The following is a 16,582-nucleotide window of genomic DNA, read 5'->3' as shown; positions in this document are numbered from 1 at the left end:
TGCAGAAGCCCAGGGAATGTCCCAAAGCCTGGCAGGCTTGAGCAGCTGATTGGGTCTGATTTCCTAACCACAGAGCTTGAGCCAATATCGGTGGCCTGAAGACTTTTTTTTTTTTTTTTGGTTGAGACAGAGTCTCCCTCTGCCACCCAGGCTGGAGTGCAGTGGTAAAATCTTGGTTCACTGTAGCCTCAACCTTCTGGGGTCAAGCAATCCTCCTGCCTAAGCCTCCTAGGTAGCTGGGACTACAGGTGCACACCACCACGCCTGACTAATGATCAGATCGTTTATCTTGTTGGCAGCCTCTCAGATCGCAAGTTAAGGTGGCCCAGGCATGGGGCCTAGTGGAACTGAGCTGGGTTTGTCTGACTAATTGAAGCATGGTTGTAGTTGAGCCTTAGAATTACGTGGAGAGAGTTACACTAGCCATGTCCATATGCACCTTAACAGAGCCTGATTTAGTTCAGCTGGGGTGGTGTCCAGGACTGGCTTTTTTTTTTTTTTTAACTTTCTAGATAACTCTAATGTGTAGCCAATGTTGAAAGCTATTACACATTTGGAAAAAAGCCTTCCTTGTCGAGACATTTAAAGGCATAACTGTGCACATGTGGCCTTCAGGTAAACCAGAGGACTGGCAAATGAAAGCCCTTTTGGGCTTAGTATGGCCTGTGCCCACCATGTGTTTTTGTATGACCCATGCAAGATTGTTTTTGCATTTTTGAGTGGTTGAAAAAAAATTTAAAAGAATAATATTTGATGATACGTGGGAGTCATATGACGTTCACAATTCAGTATCTATAAATAAAGTTTTATTGACACACAGCTATGCTCATTTATAAGTTATCGTCTATAGCTGCTCATATATGTTCAATAGTCAACGTTTATATGTTTTGTGCTTCATTGGCAGAGCAGTTGCAACAGAGATTGCATGACCTGCAAAGCCTAGAATATATACTATCAGGTCCTTACAGAAAGTTTGCTGATTTTTGAGTTACATCCTAGGAGAAGAGGACCATCGCACATACACTTCTGTTTAATCCATGCAATGCCCAATGGGACCCCTTAAAACCACGAAGCCTACAGAAGCAAATATTTTTTTAAAAAGATAAAATTCAGCATTACTCTGGTTGTGGGAGAAGGGACACTTTCATACAGTCAAGGGGAGCATCTGTAGGCTTTTTTTAGTCTGCAACAAGGACCTTAACAATGTTCATACGCTTTGGCCGCTCCATTCTATTTCTAGAAATGTGTCTTGTGGAAACTCTCAATTACATGTGCAGTTTTATCTACCAGGATTTTATTGCAAAATCGTAATATGAAGAAAAACCCACAAAAATCTAATTGTCCAACAATAGAGGATGTTTTAATAAATTGTGCTATATCCATATACAGCCATAAAATGGATATGATGGAAGAAGAGATAATGATACAGGAAAGTGTCTATGGTCTATAAAGTGAAAAATAAGCCGTAAAAAACTTATGAGCAGAAAAATTTTACTTTATCAAAAAGCAATACACATCTATATGGATACCCCAAATGATAATAATGTCTAATTCTAGGTAATTTTAATTTTTTCCTGTTTTTTCTATATTTTTCAAATTTTCTGCACTGAACAGGAGTTAAAGTGGTAGTGCTATTGAGAGGTAATTCCCTAGGATCAGTGAAGTGTGGGAGACATCCTTAGCTGTGGACTGAGAAATCTGAATAGCCCAGGACCCCTCCTCATCTCCACCTGCTGGTTGGGCTTGGAGATGCCGCACAAAAGATGTGACATTCTCTGCCCTGGGCAATGAAGCGTGTTTTGAAAAACAAAGACTTCCAAACTGTGGGACCTGAATTTGATTCCAGCTTTGATTACTTATTTGCTCAGGTCATTTTGATCCTCTGAAAGGCAGGGACCATAAGAAGTCTTCCCGATGAGGTTTCTTTGAGGACTGATGAGGGAGCTTATGCAAAGGCAACAGGTGCAGTCCCTGGGTCAGGTGAATGTGCCAGAACCTTACCCTGATCTTTCAAATCTGTTCTACTTGAAACCTCAGGAACATGTTGCATTTTTCTAATCATGCCCTTTTGGATAAGAGGGTAAGAGGTTGTGGCTGCAGTTTCATGCACTCAGAGAACATCTGTCCTGAAAGCGAGACCCTCATGCATCTGCACAGATTCTGCTAGGCTCTGTTCTCACATGCAGCGTCTTCAGTGGCTACAAGTTCCTGATGCTGCTCTGCGGGGCACGTGTGTGCTCTGTCCTTCCACATGCCTTGTACAGGGGTCCTAGAGTGACAGGAGGCAAATGCTCCTCAGTCCTACATTAACCATAATAAACACCCTAGGAGTGACAGGCGAAGCTGGGCCGGTAGGCACTGTGCCCCGGTCACCTGTTACTGCATACCCTGCCCTGAGCAGACATTGGAGGGGACTTGGCAGCTACACAAGGCCTAGAGGCCTTTGGTTCACATGCTGTGAATCACAACAATGTGAGCACTGTGCATGGAGCACTTGCTGTGGCTGGCAGAGTAATGTCCACACTCTAATCTCTGGAACCTGGGAATGTGTTCTCTCACATGACAAAGAGGTAATTATGGTACAGATGGAATTAAGGTTGCTAATCAGCTGACCTTAAACTAGGGAGATTATTTTGGATTATCTGGTGGCTCAAAGTAATCACAAGCATCCTTCAATGTGGAAGAGGGAGAGGGAAAAGAAGAGAGTTGGGGGAAATGTAATGACAGAAGAACAGACAGAAAGATGCACACAGCATTGTTGGCTCAGGGCAGGTGGATGTCCGGTCTCTGCTTGAGTGCCTTCAGTGATGGGGAACTCAGTTTTAACCACAGAACGCATCGAGGCCTTGGACAGCTCTGCCTATTGAAAAGATCTTTTCGTTTGTTTCTTTTTAGATACAGAGCCTTGCTATGTTGCCCAGGCTGGTTTCAAACTCCTGGCTTCAAGCAATCCTCTCATGTTAGCCTCCCAAGTAGCTGGAATTACAGGCACACACCACTGCACCTGGCTGAAGAGATTTTTCTGATTCAGCGCGTTCATTGTAATCTGCCACCATGAGACCCCTATTCTTGGGAAGACCCTCAGAATGTGTTTGTTCCCCATCCCTTACAACAACCATTGAGAAGCATGTGGACACAGCTCACAGGTCCCATGGGTCTTCTTCTCTTCACCCTGAATGTCCTTAGTCCTCCACCATTTCTAACCGGACGTAGTTTCAAGCCCCATGACATCCTTTCACTCCAGCTGTTTTGTGTCCCTTCCCAAGGCTTGTGCCCAAGACTTCTCCGTCCTTCCAGATGACCTGTGCTTTCTGGAGGAAGTAGAACTATCCCTGCTCTCACCTTAGGTATTGTATTTTTATAGCTCAGCCTCAGGCAGATGTTTTTCTAGAGGCTGCAAACCAGTCTTGAGTCATATTGGGTTTACTGTTGACTAAAACCACCAATTCTTTCCATCACTTGCAGGTTCTGAGACCCCTGTTACACAACCAACCTCCATGTCATTCATTCATCAACTGATACTCATTGCACTCTTTCTTTGGGCTGTGCTGTGCTCTTGATTCTAGGAACACTGCAATGGACAAAACAATGTTCTTGGCCTCACATTCTAGAATATTCTGAAGGTCCATGTACAAGCTTTTCATTTAGGCCAGCAACAATTCGTTTTGTTGGAATGTCCTTTAGTCCACAGAGGCCACTGGGGAGCTTGACTCTGCTGCCCAGCATCTTTTCCACCCCCAGATTTTTGTCAGGCTTGCCCCTTCTTGGCAGCTCTCATCAGACCAAGCCCTGAGGACCCCAGTTGGTCCAAGCATGAGACAGACACACCGTCTTCACCTTGCCTGTGTTTGGTCTGTAGGTATAGGAACACTTTCTCATGAGCCAGCTGGACTGCAGCACAGTATTCTTTGAATCTCAGGAGGTTTTCCACGAAAGCAGAAACCCCTTGTCTCTTCTCACCTCTCATCTTTCTTTACTTGTTATCTTCTCAATTGCCTTATGAAGACAAACTAAAACCATTTGCTTATTGATCTGCCCCAATAACCTCCTGGAGGACCAGCACCATGCCCTAATATTAATAAGAATTTGTACTAGTCGAGTGCTTATTGTGCACTGTCTTTTTTGATGCCGGGAATAGCCCTGTGCAATGGGTACTCTTAATAACCCCCCCGCAGATGAGGAAGCTGAGGCTGGAACAAATTACGAAGCCCACTCAGGGCTGGTTGCAGCTGGGAAGCAGAGAGGTTGGGATTTAACCTCAAGGGTATCTGGTCTTAGAGCCTGGGCTTCTGAGCACTGTGCTGCACTATTATTTTCATGTCTGTGCACCCAGAATTGAGTCTAATGCTTACCACGTTGTAGATGCCCAAGAAATATTTGCTGAAATAAATGATTGACTCAGGGTTATGTCAGGTGATGGATAGCCAGCTAGAGAGCTGCTTTCAGCTCAGCCTAAAGCGTCCAAATAACCAGGTCCTTCCTTAAATGGGGTGGTCTCAGCATTGCCAGTCAAAGAGCAATGAAAGCTAGAATGGGGACCCAGACACTGTCCAGCTGAGGTTGCCCAGGGTTAAGCCACCATACCCAAGGCCAAGAGCAGAGTGGAGAATGGAAGACACAGTCATAAGGCTGGGAGCTAAAAGAGGAGCTCGAGAAGGAAGCAGAGAGGGGGACAAGGCTCTAATGGGGACCAGGACTGGCTCTGCAGGGCTTCCTGTTCCAGGGGGCTGGGATCTGGGCATCAGTAGATCGACCTGGAATAAAGACCCAGGGTCTTTCAAGATAATGGCATGCCCCTAATCTGAAATGGAAGTAGAGCCCTCTGGGAAGCTGCCATTTTGCAGAATTGGCCCAGCTTGGAGGCCAGGCTCATCTGGAGCCCTCCTCCTAAACTGAGACAGCTGTTCCTGAGAAGTGGCCCATCTAGGGCCCTCTATGGGAAGTCTGGATACTCTCACTTTCAATTCTGCATGTTGTTATTGATCTTCCAAATAAATGTGGACTTAGGTCTTCATTCATTCAAAATTCATTTGTTCTGAGTTGGGAATCACTTGGAGAGAGGTTGGATTGGATTTCACCTTCCTTTTTTCCTGTAGAATAAATGAAATTGCAGGCGGCATGGGTAGCTCACCCAAGACAGTGATCGAGATGGGCACATTTTACTAAGTGGGGTGTTTCATTGGCATGTGGATTATTTATCCTTGGATACAGAATCCTCTGAGATATCTATCCATCAACACTTTAGTAGTCGTATAGAAGCTACTCTAATGGCAATTGTAATTGTTATTATTTTGGGGTGTTTCCTGAATGACAAGTACTGTGATAAGAGTTTTTCGTGCATTTCTCTTTTCCTTCTTAAAAATAGAGCAAATGAAGAATCATAGAGGTTAGGAAGTTTGTTCAGGTCACACAGCCATTTAGTGGCAATATCTACAGCTTCTTAACCATGTCCCCATCAGAGGAGCTCCTCAGCGTGGGAGCAGGTGGACGGTTAGAGTCATCACCACATGTTCACAGTGACACCTCACTGAGCCTCAGTTTTGTCATCTAGAAGATAATAATTTGCATGATCTAGGAATAATAATTGCATGATCTCATAGGATCATAGTGGTGGATACATTATTGTTTCTTCCTGACATTTATTATAATTTATATTTTTCCACTTGTGTTTTTACTTGGTTTTGCCTGTTTTCCCCACTAATATGTGAACTCCACAAGCCCAGAGTCTGTCATTTTGTTAGCTGTGGAATTCCCAGATCTTAGCGCAATTCCCAGCACAGACAGTTGGCATTCAGTAAATATTTGCTAAATGAATGAATGAATGATACACAATGAAAATGGAGCCTAGCATACACTGGACATGTACTTCCCTGCTTCTTCTGGAATTAGTTCCTGGTAGCTGGGTGGGGCTCTTGGTGTTTTGCAGGGAAAGGGGGACACAGTGAGTGTTCCACGATGTACCCTGGTTCCACAAGGCTGATAGGTTTTCAAAATCGGTGCCTGGGGAGAAGGAGAGACAGACACCTTGGCAGTGGTCACTAGGTGTTGGGCTTTGTATTCTTTGAATTGCCCATAAAATCCCTTAAACATATGCCATCATTTCTCCATGTGACACTTCCAAACTAGCTTTCATATCTCATCATACTGAATAAATGTCACTGATAGGACTGGCAAATCCACAAAATAATAGTAATAATAACAGTAATAGCAACTTCCATGTATAGAGTGCTTGCTATGTAACCATGGTTACAATAAACACCTTATGGGATTTCGTTAATTGTTAGAAAATGCTAAGAGAAGAATATGATGATCTCTATTTTTCTATGAGGAAACTGAGATTCAATTTGCCCCAAGTCATATAGCTTGCACCTGGTGGTAGAATTTCCCTTTGCACCCAGGGTTTCCTTTCTTTTCTTTTTTTTTTTGGAGACGGAGTCTCGCTCAGTCGCCCAGGCTGGAGTTCAGTGGCGTGATCTCGGCTCACTGCAAGCTCCGCCTCCTGGGTTCATGCCATTCTCCTGCCTCAGCCTCCCAAGTAGCTGGGACTACAGGCGCACGCCGCCACGCCCCGCTAATTTTTTGCATTTTTAGTAGAGACGGGGTTTCACCATGTTAGCCAGGATGGTCTCTATCTCCTGACCTCGTGATCTGCCCGCCTCAGCCTCCCAAAGTGCTGGGATTACAGGCGTGAGCCACCACGCCCGGCCTCCCTTCTTTTCTTACATCACAACTGCACCCTTGGTATCTACAGGACAGGCTCCTGACAGTCTCAGTTCTCCACATTACTGCCATGAACTCAAGCATAAACAAAGGTCTTTCCAGAGCTGAAAAAGTGATCATAAAGATGTGCTCTAAAGCCCTACTCTGGGGCTCAAAAGGCAAAGAGTAGCAGCTGAGGGCAGTTTTGCAGTCGTATTTATACCTACTTTTAATCACATGTAGATGAAGGGGTGGATTACGCAGAAATTTCTAGGAAAGGGGTAATAACTTTTGGGTGTTCAGGTCATTGCCATGGAAAGGGACAGGAACTCCCCAGTGTTGCCATGGCGGTGGTAACTGACATGGTGCACTGGTAGGCATGTCTTATCGAAAGCAGCTTCTGTCCTGGCCCTGTTTTAGCTAGTCCTCAATTTGGTCCAGTGTCGAAACCCCACATTTAGAATCCCACCTCGTACTTCATTAGGACCCCTTTACATGCTTATAAATTAATGAGAACCTTAAAGAGCTTTTATGTGGGTGATAGTTATCAATATTTACTATGTCAGAAATAAAAACTGAGAAATTATTAAAATACTTACAAATTCATTAAAAATAATAATAAATCCATTAACTGCAAATGTAAATTGAAATATACATGTATTTCTTTCTTTTTTTTTTTACAAAAATCTTTTTCCAAAACAAAACAAAAAAATCCTTAGTGAAAAAATGACCTCATTTAACATTTCTGCACATTTCTTCAATGCCTGACTTATCAGAAGGCAGTTGGATCTTCGTATCCAGCTCCACATTTCTTGTAAGATGTTGCTTTGGTTGAAGTACAGCTGATGTATATAGGAAAAAGATCTGTTCTTATACACAAAGAAAACAGGAAAGTGGAGGACCTGGGTGCCCCCTGAGAGGTTACGTGATCTCAGGTCCTCAGGGCACACTTTAAGAATGGCTACCCTAGGCAGAGAGGACAGCCTCTCCTAAGGCCAGGAGGCAGGCCACAGCCCGCATTGTTTGGGGAACTGATCACGCGCAGCTCAGCATTACCAGAGCATACTGGGAAAGGCCCCAGTGGGAAGGGGTCCCTGACGTGATGGGTGGGGAGGACCCAGATCCCTGGTGGCCCATGCCACAGCCAGCAGGTGATGGAAAGTCACTGAAGGTTTTAGGCAGGGAATGCATGGGCAGCTGGCATTTGGAAGGTGCCCTCTGACTGCCGGGGGGAAGGGGTTACTGGGGAAGGGCTGGGGGGAAAAAGCTGGAAACTGCTGCAATGGTCCAGGTGACCGACGACCTGCTGCTAGAACCTCCTGGTGCTGCTCTGTCACTGGGTTACACCCCAGCACACAGCCGCAGTTCGTACTGATGGCCCTGAGCCAACGAGACAAGGTTAATCACACTGAATAGGCTGTTTTAAGAACAGACTAAATGTTTCCATTAAAATAATTAAAATCTTAAAACGTTTTGGGGCTCAAAGGTATATGTTTCAGTTACCTGGAAAATCTACTTGGTGAAACAGTTCATTTTCTGACGATCCCAGAGAAATAAGATATTACCGTATTTTCTCTATACAGTGGGACTTGATGGCAGAAAGACTATTTAGCAAACAGACAGGGCCCGGTCCTCCAGAGGTTTCCCCGCTCAGTAGTTCTGTGACCTCAGATACAGGCTTGGGCTCCCCGTGCCTCAGTTTCTCCATCTATAATAAGGGAACAGCAATTTCTACAGTGGAGATGAAACGAGATCCATGGAGGTTCAGTCAACGCCCTTTCATTTCCTTCGACCACCTGTGTCAATTTCCCACAGAGTTGCAAACAGTGTTCGTTCTACCGGGGGTCTGACTGACAGTGTTTGAAGCTAAACCCTCAGCCTGCTTTGAAACCTCTGGTTCTGTGTGGCTGGTCTTTGATCCCAAGCATCCTTTTCTACAACTATGTGTAAGTCCTGGCACACAGCATACAACTGGGGACTCTGATGTTGAAAACATTGACACCAGAAGGGAGTGAACATCAGCCGGGCTTATATAGATTTGGAAACCCTTCTCCTCACCATTCTCAGGTGGCCTTTACGCCCAAGTGGAGAGCCACGTGGGCCACTTGCAGGCCAGCCCTACTTGGTGGTTTTGAGCCATGGCTATCAATGGTCTCCAAGACCAGGATTCCATGGAAGTGTCCTAGGAGCCACCAGGGGCACAGAAGATGGTGGGGGGGGCACCATTGTGGGGGATTGGGGAGCATAAATCCTGAGTTCCAGGCCCTCACCACACTTTAGCAGTAGCTGCTGTCTGATGTGCTTCTCAGTTGGGGTGGGTGCCATGTTAGTGTGACTGACAAAATGAGTCCCGTAAAACAACAGCAACAACCAAACACAAAAGTTTTCAAGTCTCAGATTCAGGACCAGTTAGATTAGCAGGAGGAAACTGAATAATTATCAACTTCCACAGGATCTTTGAATTCCTCTGGGTTGTCTCTCTAGGCCACTGAGACGGGTGGGGTGCCTTCCTGTCTTGGGGCACAAAAGACCTCTGACTCCCTCTCTGCCAAGCATTCTGCTCCCAAATCTCCTTTGGCTCAGAAAATGCTCCTGACTCCAGGGTCTCCTCCTGACCAATGTACCTGGAGTGTTTCCTGGACCATCCTGTCCTAGGGGGAGAAGCAACTGTAGGGAAAGCAGCAGTACCTAGGTTCAAATCCCAGCTCTGCCACTACTGGCTGTGGGACTTGGGGGCAGTCCCTCCAGTTCTCCAAACTTTAATTTCCCCAATAGTGTAAAGAATACTATGATTTTTCTTTGGTAAATGAGATCTAACAAGCAGAAGCACCCAGCACATGATAAATAGATGCTCAATGAACGGCCTAATTTTGAGATTCCTGAAATACATAGAATAAAATGAAGAGTGTGTGTGTGTGTGTGTGTGTGTATAAGGAGGTGGTGGTACAAAGTGAAGGATTTAGGGGTGCAGAATCCATGCCTTTCTCCTTTTGTGGGAGTAGGGTTTCTGTCCAGGAACTTGTTCAGGATGATCAGAAAATTTCAGCCAAAACACAGCTTACCGCTGCCATCTTTCTATTTTTGCCTCTCTGCACTGGAGTATGACTGGTTATTAAAATGAAAAATTCTGTCCTCCTCACCCGCAGCAGCTGTTTCATTAGGTTTTGCATTTCTCTCAGTCTAAATGTTAGCTCTTGTCCTGGGCAGTAACTTTCCTAATTTCTTTAATGTATATATATCTATTGACATTGTGATGGATGATAACAGACTTCCGCGGAGAGATGAGACAGCCTTGCAGAGCCATTCGGACCTATTGGGAAAAGAGCAAGGATTAAATAACCAATTATAAATGGATATTTACCTGATAGATTAGGATGGTTGACTTTAGAGCAGTCTTGCTCTATTAGGTAAATGATCTATGCTCCACAAAGGTTTATAAATATGTATTTCACTAAAAGACTCAAGTCCTGGTAATAATTAATATGCGTTTCATAGCATTCCATTAAAAACTTCACCCTCCTCTTGATTTTTCAGAAGAAAATGAGCTTAAAATAATGATGGAGCCTATCAGTCACTTGTCTTCTGAGTCATATGGTGAAAGGGGCATTGTTGGATTAACTTGGCCAAAACGGCTCAGTCTCACGGGTTCCTCCTCCTGGGTTCCCCTTTACCTCAGTTTTCTGCAGCATCTTCTCAGTGACAAAGTCAGAACCACGAATCATCACTGGCTCCTGATTCTGCATGTGAAATCGGTCACAAAACTTTATCCTTCTCCCATCCTGTTTCAGTGTTTTATTGCTGCCAGGGTTACGCTTCCGTCCTAAAACTCTACACGTTACTCCTCTTCCCAGAAACACTCTGCAGCTCTGTGCGGCTTTAGTAGCATTTCCCAATTTCTATTCTTTAGAACACAAATCCCATGAGATCTCTCTCTTAAAATAACAAAAGAAGATGTTATGATAAAATATTGGGGAGCTATTATATCTTTTGTATCCCTCTTGGGAATGCCTGTGTGCACTAAAATATTAAAGGCTCTGAGAAGTCCTGCAGGGTTCATCCTAGCGTCTCCCAAGTTTATTTTTGTAAAACCTATTAGTACCTTATGGAATTGCTTCATGGAGCATACTTTGGTAAATTCTGGCTCACAAGATAAGCCCTGAATTCCTTATCTTGGCCAGTGGAGCCCATTATGACCTCTAGGCTGTCTTTCCAAATTCATTTCGGCTGGCCCTTTGTCCCATTCCCATTACAGACCATTCTTCATTCTCAGTGTGTGCAATTTTCACTCATCCTTCTTACTTCCCCTCCTAATCTATCCCAATCTATCAGGTAAATATTCATTTGTAATTGGCTATTTAATCCTTGCTCTTTTCCCAGCGGGTCCGCGTGGCCCTGCAAGGCGGCTTCATTCCTCCGCGGAAGTCGGTTAACATCTATCACAATGTCAATGGAGATATATCCATGAAATAAATTAAGAGAATTACTGCCCAGGACAAGTGCTATTCTCTGCCTTGTAAACTCTGATTTAAACTTCAAAAACCAGCTTAAATATCGCTTCTATGCAACTGCCAATTCCGCACTCACACCCCTTCCTAACTTTAACATTTTTCTATGCACCTCTACCATCGTACTATTTTTATTTCAGCTTGGTCTATATTCGAATTACTTGTTTATTTCCCCATTTTCACTAGGAGGAGTGGGAGAGAAAAGCTTTATTTTTATTCTTTTTCTCTGCTTCTACAGCCTAAATAGTTCTCAGCACATAGTTCATATGAAATGAGTATTTGCTGAAGAAACTTACAGATCAAGTCACCCAAAGTGAGTTCTTATTGCTCTCATTTGTGTTTTGAGCTTTCTGTGCATGACCATATGAATTATTTAAGCAACAGAACCTAAGGGAAAACCGAGCTGCCTGGTATTATCTGGTTTCATCGCTGCAAAGAGAGCTTTGCAGGAAGGAAGCACGCAGCCTTCTGCTGCTACCCATCCCCTCTCTGGTCTTGATGAATGAAGCTAGTTGACTCATGGCTCGAGAAGCACCCATTTGATATACTCGTTTGAAAGAGCTATTGGGTATTATTTTAACAGAGATATTAACATTACGCTCCCATTGTAGATTTCCTGATTCCTTATGTCTGAGAAAGTGCTTTTAGCCTTGGCTCAAAGGCAGTGATACTGGAATAAATGCTCTTCCAACGGTACCTGGACCCCCAGGAATATAAGATGCTTTATCTCTGGGGACCATCTAGGCAAGCCAAGCTTTAAATAAATAAAATGAATGCTCTCGTCATACAGGATGCCTACGAGCCAAGCGTTTTCAGCCTTCTAATGTAGATGTGAAGCATGATTATGGATGGAGGCAAGAGAGGGTAATATAATAGAGGCAGGAGGCCAAAGCTCTGCATCAAAGTAGCAGAGCTTCTTAATGGGATCCTGGACAGGGCGATGACTTGACTCTATAAACCCATCAGTTTTATTGTCCAAACGCCATTTGTACATTTTATGGGAGAGCCTCTTTAACTGGAGGGAAATACTAATTGTAACATTTTAAATATCCACTAGATAGGCATCATGTCTAATCTCCATCTTCCTCTCTCTCTCTCTCTCTCTCTCTCTCTGTCTCTCTCTGTCTGGTGTGTGCCCCTTCTGTGTGTGCATGGTCAAGAAATGTTGGTCCTCACTGACGGAAATAACTGATTGCAATACAAAGAGGTGGGTGTCACAACCTCCTTTTATCCTCAACTGGGAGTGGGGGCATATTTGGTTTATCTTCTTTAGTTAAAATACTTTTGTTTTCATCAGCTGTTTCTAAGGCTTGGAAGAGTTCCCAGAGGGCTCAATGTCCCCTGGTCAAAGATCAGTTCAAGATGGGGTAAATTCCACAGAGAGACAACCACAGCGTCTGCCCTGAGCCTTTGAGAATCCAAAGTGGGCAGTCTACTCTTACTTTAGTTTTGTCTCAGTTTTATTTTAGATCAAGGGTCAGCAAACTAGGGTCCGTGGGGCACCCACCTGCTTTTGTCATTAGCATTTCCCTGGGACTCAGCCACGCCCATTGGTTTGCATCTTATCTAAGGCTGCCTCCCAGCCACAGTGGCAGAGGGGAGTAGTTGGAGCAAAGACAGCGTCAACCGCAAACCCCAGATTTTTACCTCCTTGCCCATTTCCAAGAAAATTTGCAGACTCGGCCTAGATCTTGAAACTGAATTGGAAAGAACCTTGGCGGTGCCCTCCCTGACCCTGTGGGTGCATGCTGGAGTCCCTGCCTGGTGATTCTTCAGCAGCTGCTTCAGTGACCGGCACCCAGCAGGAAAGCCCATCCCACGTTGGAGTGATTTCCAGTGTTTTCTTTCAGAGCTCTGTTTACCCTTCCTGGGTAAACAGATATCTTAGAGTTGAACTTGATAGCTTCTCGCCACGTAGCCATGCACCTTTTCCTTTCCTTCATGCTTCACTTAACACCAAGAAATACAACCTCTCCCTTTGGGAACATCCACTTTTAAATAAATGCACGTGCCTCATCTGAGCATCCCTGCACAGATGAAGTGCTGGCGGCTAGGACCCCAGCCTGTCCTCCGCTTGAGATGTGCGCTGGGGAGGTGGAAAGGACGTGGCTGTAGAGTCAGAAGACTGAAGCTTAAGGATCAATCGGTCACTCAGTAATTATTTACTGAGCACCTACCTGTTTCCAGTGACTCTTTTAGCCACTAGGGACACGAAGTTTTCAAAACGAATTTCTGCCCTCTGCTCCCAAGCCTCTGGAGGAGTTGGGGCGGGGTGGAAATTTAAAATAAAACTGTAGTGTAGAGGGTGCATGCCCGTGAGGTCTCTAACTCAATCCAGTGGGACTTGGGAGGGCTTCCTGGAGGAGGTGCTTAAGATCCAAAGAAATGAGGGATGAGGGATGGAAGGACAGTCAGTGGAGGGCATTTGGGCAGATTGCTAAAGGTCTATAGTTCCATCCAACTCTTACCTTTCCACTGCTATTTCCCCACCCCTCTCCAAGTTTCAGATGTTCCTTTGGGCCTTGGGGCTTCTCAGATGTCAGTGTGCGTGAATCACCCGGAAGCTTGTTAAAATCCCAGCTCTGATTCAGCAGCTCTAGGTGGGACCTGAGATGACACACGTCTCACAAGCTCCAGATGACATCCATGCTGCTGGTTAAGTGACCGCACCTCTCACACAAACATTCATTTCAGCACCATTCTCAATAGCAAAGACACGGAATCAACCTAAATGCTCATCAATGGCAGACTGGATAAAGAAAATGTGGTCCAGATACACCATGGAATAGTATGCAGCCGTAGAAAGAACAAGTTCATGTCTTTTGTGGGAACACGGATGAAGTTGGAGGCCATTATTCTTAGCAACCTAACACGGGAACAGAAAACCAAATACTGCGTGTTCTCACTTATACGTGGGAGCTAAATGATGAGAACTCATGAACACAAAAAAGTGAACAACAGACACTGGAATCTACTTGAGGGTGGAGGGAGGGAGGAGGGAGAGGAGCAGAAAAAAAAAACTGTTGGGTACCAGGCTTAATACTTGGATGATGGAATAATCTGTACGACAAGCCCTGTGACATGAATTTACCTGTATAACAAACTGTCACAGGTACCTAAATAAACCTAAAATATAAGTTAAAAAAGAAGAAAGACCTTGGAGGATTTTTATCAATTTAGCAAACTTTTTTTTTGAAAGAACCTATCCTGTGTGAGTTACTGTACCAGGCTCAGCTGGAACAGGGAGATGGGAGTCAGGAATATCTGTACCTTACAGTCATCGCAACCCTTTGGGGAGAACAGACATTGAGGCAAAGACCACACAGATGATCAATCACAGTTGTGATGAGCTCCATGAGGAGAAGGAAGGGGGCCATGGGGGCATAAATTCAGGGCTCTGGCTAGTTGGGGCCAGGAGGTTGGAGTTAGGAAAGGCTAGCCCCTGTAGGATGTGAAGAGATATTTAAGGCCAAATCTTGGTGATCAAAATCCCCCTCTCCCATCCGGGACCTCACAAATAGTTTGCTTTCTGTATGGAATGCACATGAACTGGATTCCACAAATGCTTGGGAGGATCCAGGAGAGCCCAGTCCTCACACTGACAATGAACTCTGAGGCCCTGAGACTTACCTCAAGCACCTCCTCCAGGAAGCCTGAAAGGATTGACCCTACCTGACAGTGTTCAAACGAATCCTCTCATAAGTCTATTCTTGAAGGCCCACGTTTCCTGCAGGTTTTGTCAAGCGTATCGGCTATTAGATCCTTAGTGTCCTGGGGCAGGGGCCTGGTTTCCATGCCTCTCCCTCAGGAGCCTGGATCACTGGCCCACACAAGTCAGGCTTGCAATAATTTCTGACTGAGTGACTTTGAAAGTATCTGAAATGGGGACTTCAAAAATAAAAGGCAGTGAAGAAGCATGTTGCCTTTTTGATATCTGTCCTAGTGTTGCCAGATAAAGAGAATCCCATTCCCTTCCGTCTGGCTTTCAGTTTCTAAGGCTCAGGCTGAGCAGGCCTTCCACCTGTGTGATGTAAAGACACCTACGACTGCCTTTGTTGAGCACCTGCCATGCACAGGCTCGGGGCCAGCTGCTTTGCCTGCCTCATCTTTTCTGTACAACTGTCCTATAAGCAGTAGTTAGTGTGGCTTTATACAGGCAGGCCGAGACGTTCGTAAAATAAAGGTCTTGCTGTTTTGAGAAATACTGGGCAAGAAGGGAATTAGCCTGGAGCTGGGTTAGAGAGAGGAGTTGAAAGCTTAGAGTGAGAAAAGCATGATCAAGGGTCTTTGGAGAGAGGCAGGTGCGGGGCTGTTCTCTGGGTGGCCTTGGACTGAGCCACTTCTCCATTTCTTGCTTGTAGTTGTCAAGAATAACTGTGGAGGCAGGCACAGTGGTTCACGCCTGTAATCCCAGCACTTTGAAAGTTCAAGACCAGCCTGGCCAACATAGCGAAAACCCATCTCTACTAAAAATACAAAAATTTGCTGGTGTGGTGGTGGGCGCCTGTAGTCCCAGCTACTCAGGAGGCTGAGGCAGGAGAATCGCTTGAACCTGAGAGACAGAGGTTGCTGAGAGCCAAGATCGCGCCACTGCACTCCAGCCTGGGTGACAGAGTGAGACTTTGTCTCAAAAAAAAAGGGGGTAACTGTGGAAGGTGCTGGGCATGCAACACCTTGAGGTAAGGGGGAGATGGCCAGGCCCTGTTCCAGTCCCCCTAAGAATGGTATGTCCTTCAACAGTTGAGCCCAGTGAGTCACATTCCCCACGGTGTAAAACCAGGGCAGATGGCTTTCCTGGGCCCCTCAGCTGTGCTGCAAGTGGGGCACATGCAGATAAGACTCCATCTGCCCTGGGCAGCTTACCGGAGCCTTGTGTGGGACCAGCTTGCAATGAATCCTTAGACATCTGTTGTCCCTTGCTGCCTGTCTGCCGGGAATAAACCTTCTTCCTGTAGGTCGTTGTGTAGGGGTGCTCTGTCTCACTGGATGCAAATAAGCTGGTTATCAGTGCTGGGTGACCCTGCTTCACAGCAGGGGGTGTGTTTGGGTACAGTGCTCCAGAGGGCAGCAAAATGCACCCTTGTTAGCCCCTCCAGGATTGAGGGGGACATTAGAACTGTAGTTCCTTGGCAAAGGGAGGCAGATTGAGGAGTACTTAGACAAAAAGAGACACGCCAAGGACCATAAAAAGCAGCATTCCGACAGATGTGGAAGAACCAACCCATCGGGCAGCTCAAGGTCCATTTGTGAGAGTAAACTGGGGCTGCCCAGGAAGCTGTTATTTTCTAACAGGTTCGGGAGGGATTTCACTCCAACTTTTTCTTTCTTTCTCTCTTTCTCTCTCTCTATTCCTCTCTCTCTCTGCCCTTCTCTCTCTG

The sequence above is a fragment of the Mandrillus leucophaeus genome, unplaced genomic scaffold, assembly GCF_000951045.1.
Source record: "Mandrillus leucophaeus isolate KB7577 unplaced genomic scaffold, Mleu.le_1.0 Scaffold4, whole genome shotgun sequence".
Taxonomy (NCBI): Eukaryota; Metazoa; Chordata; class Mammalia; order Primates; family Cercopithecidae; genus Mandrillus; species Mandrillus leucophaeus.
The sequence above is the reverse complement of the archived record's forward strand: the minus strand, read 5'-3'. Positions refer to the sequence as shown.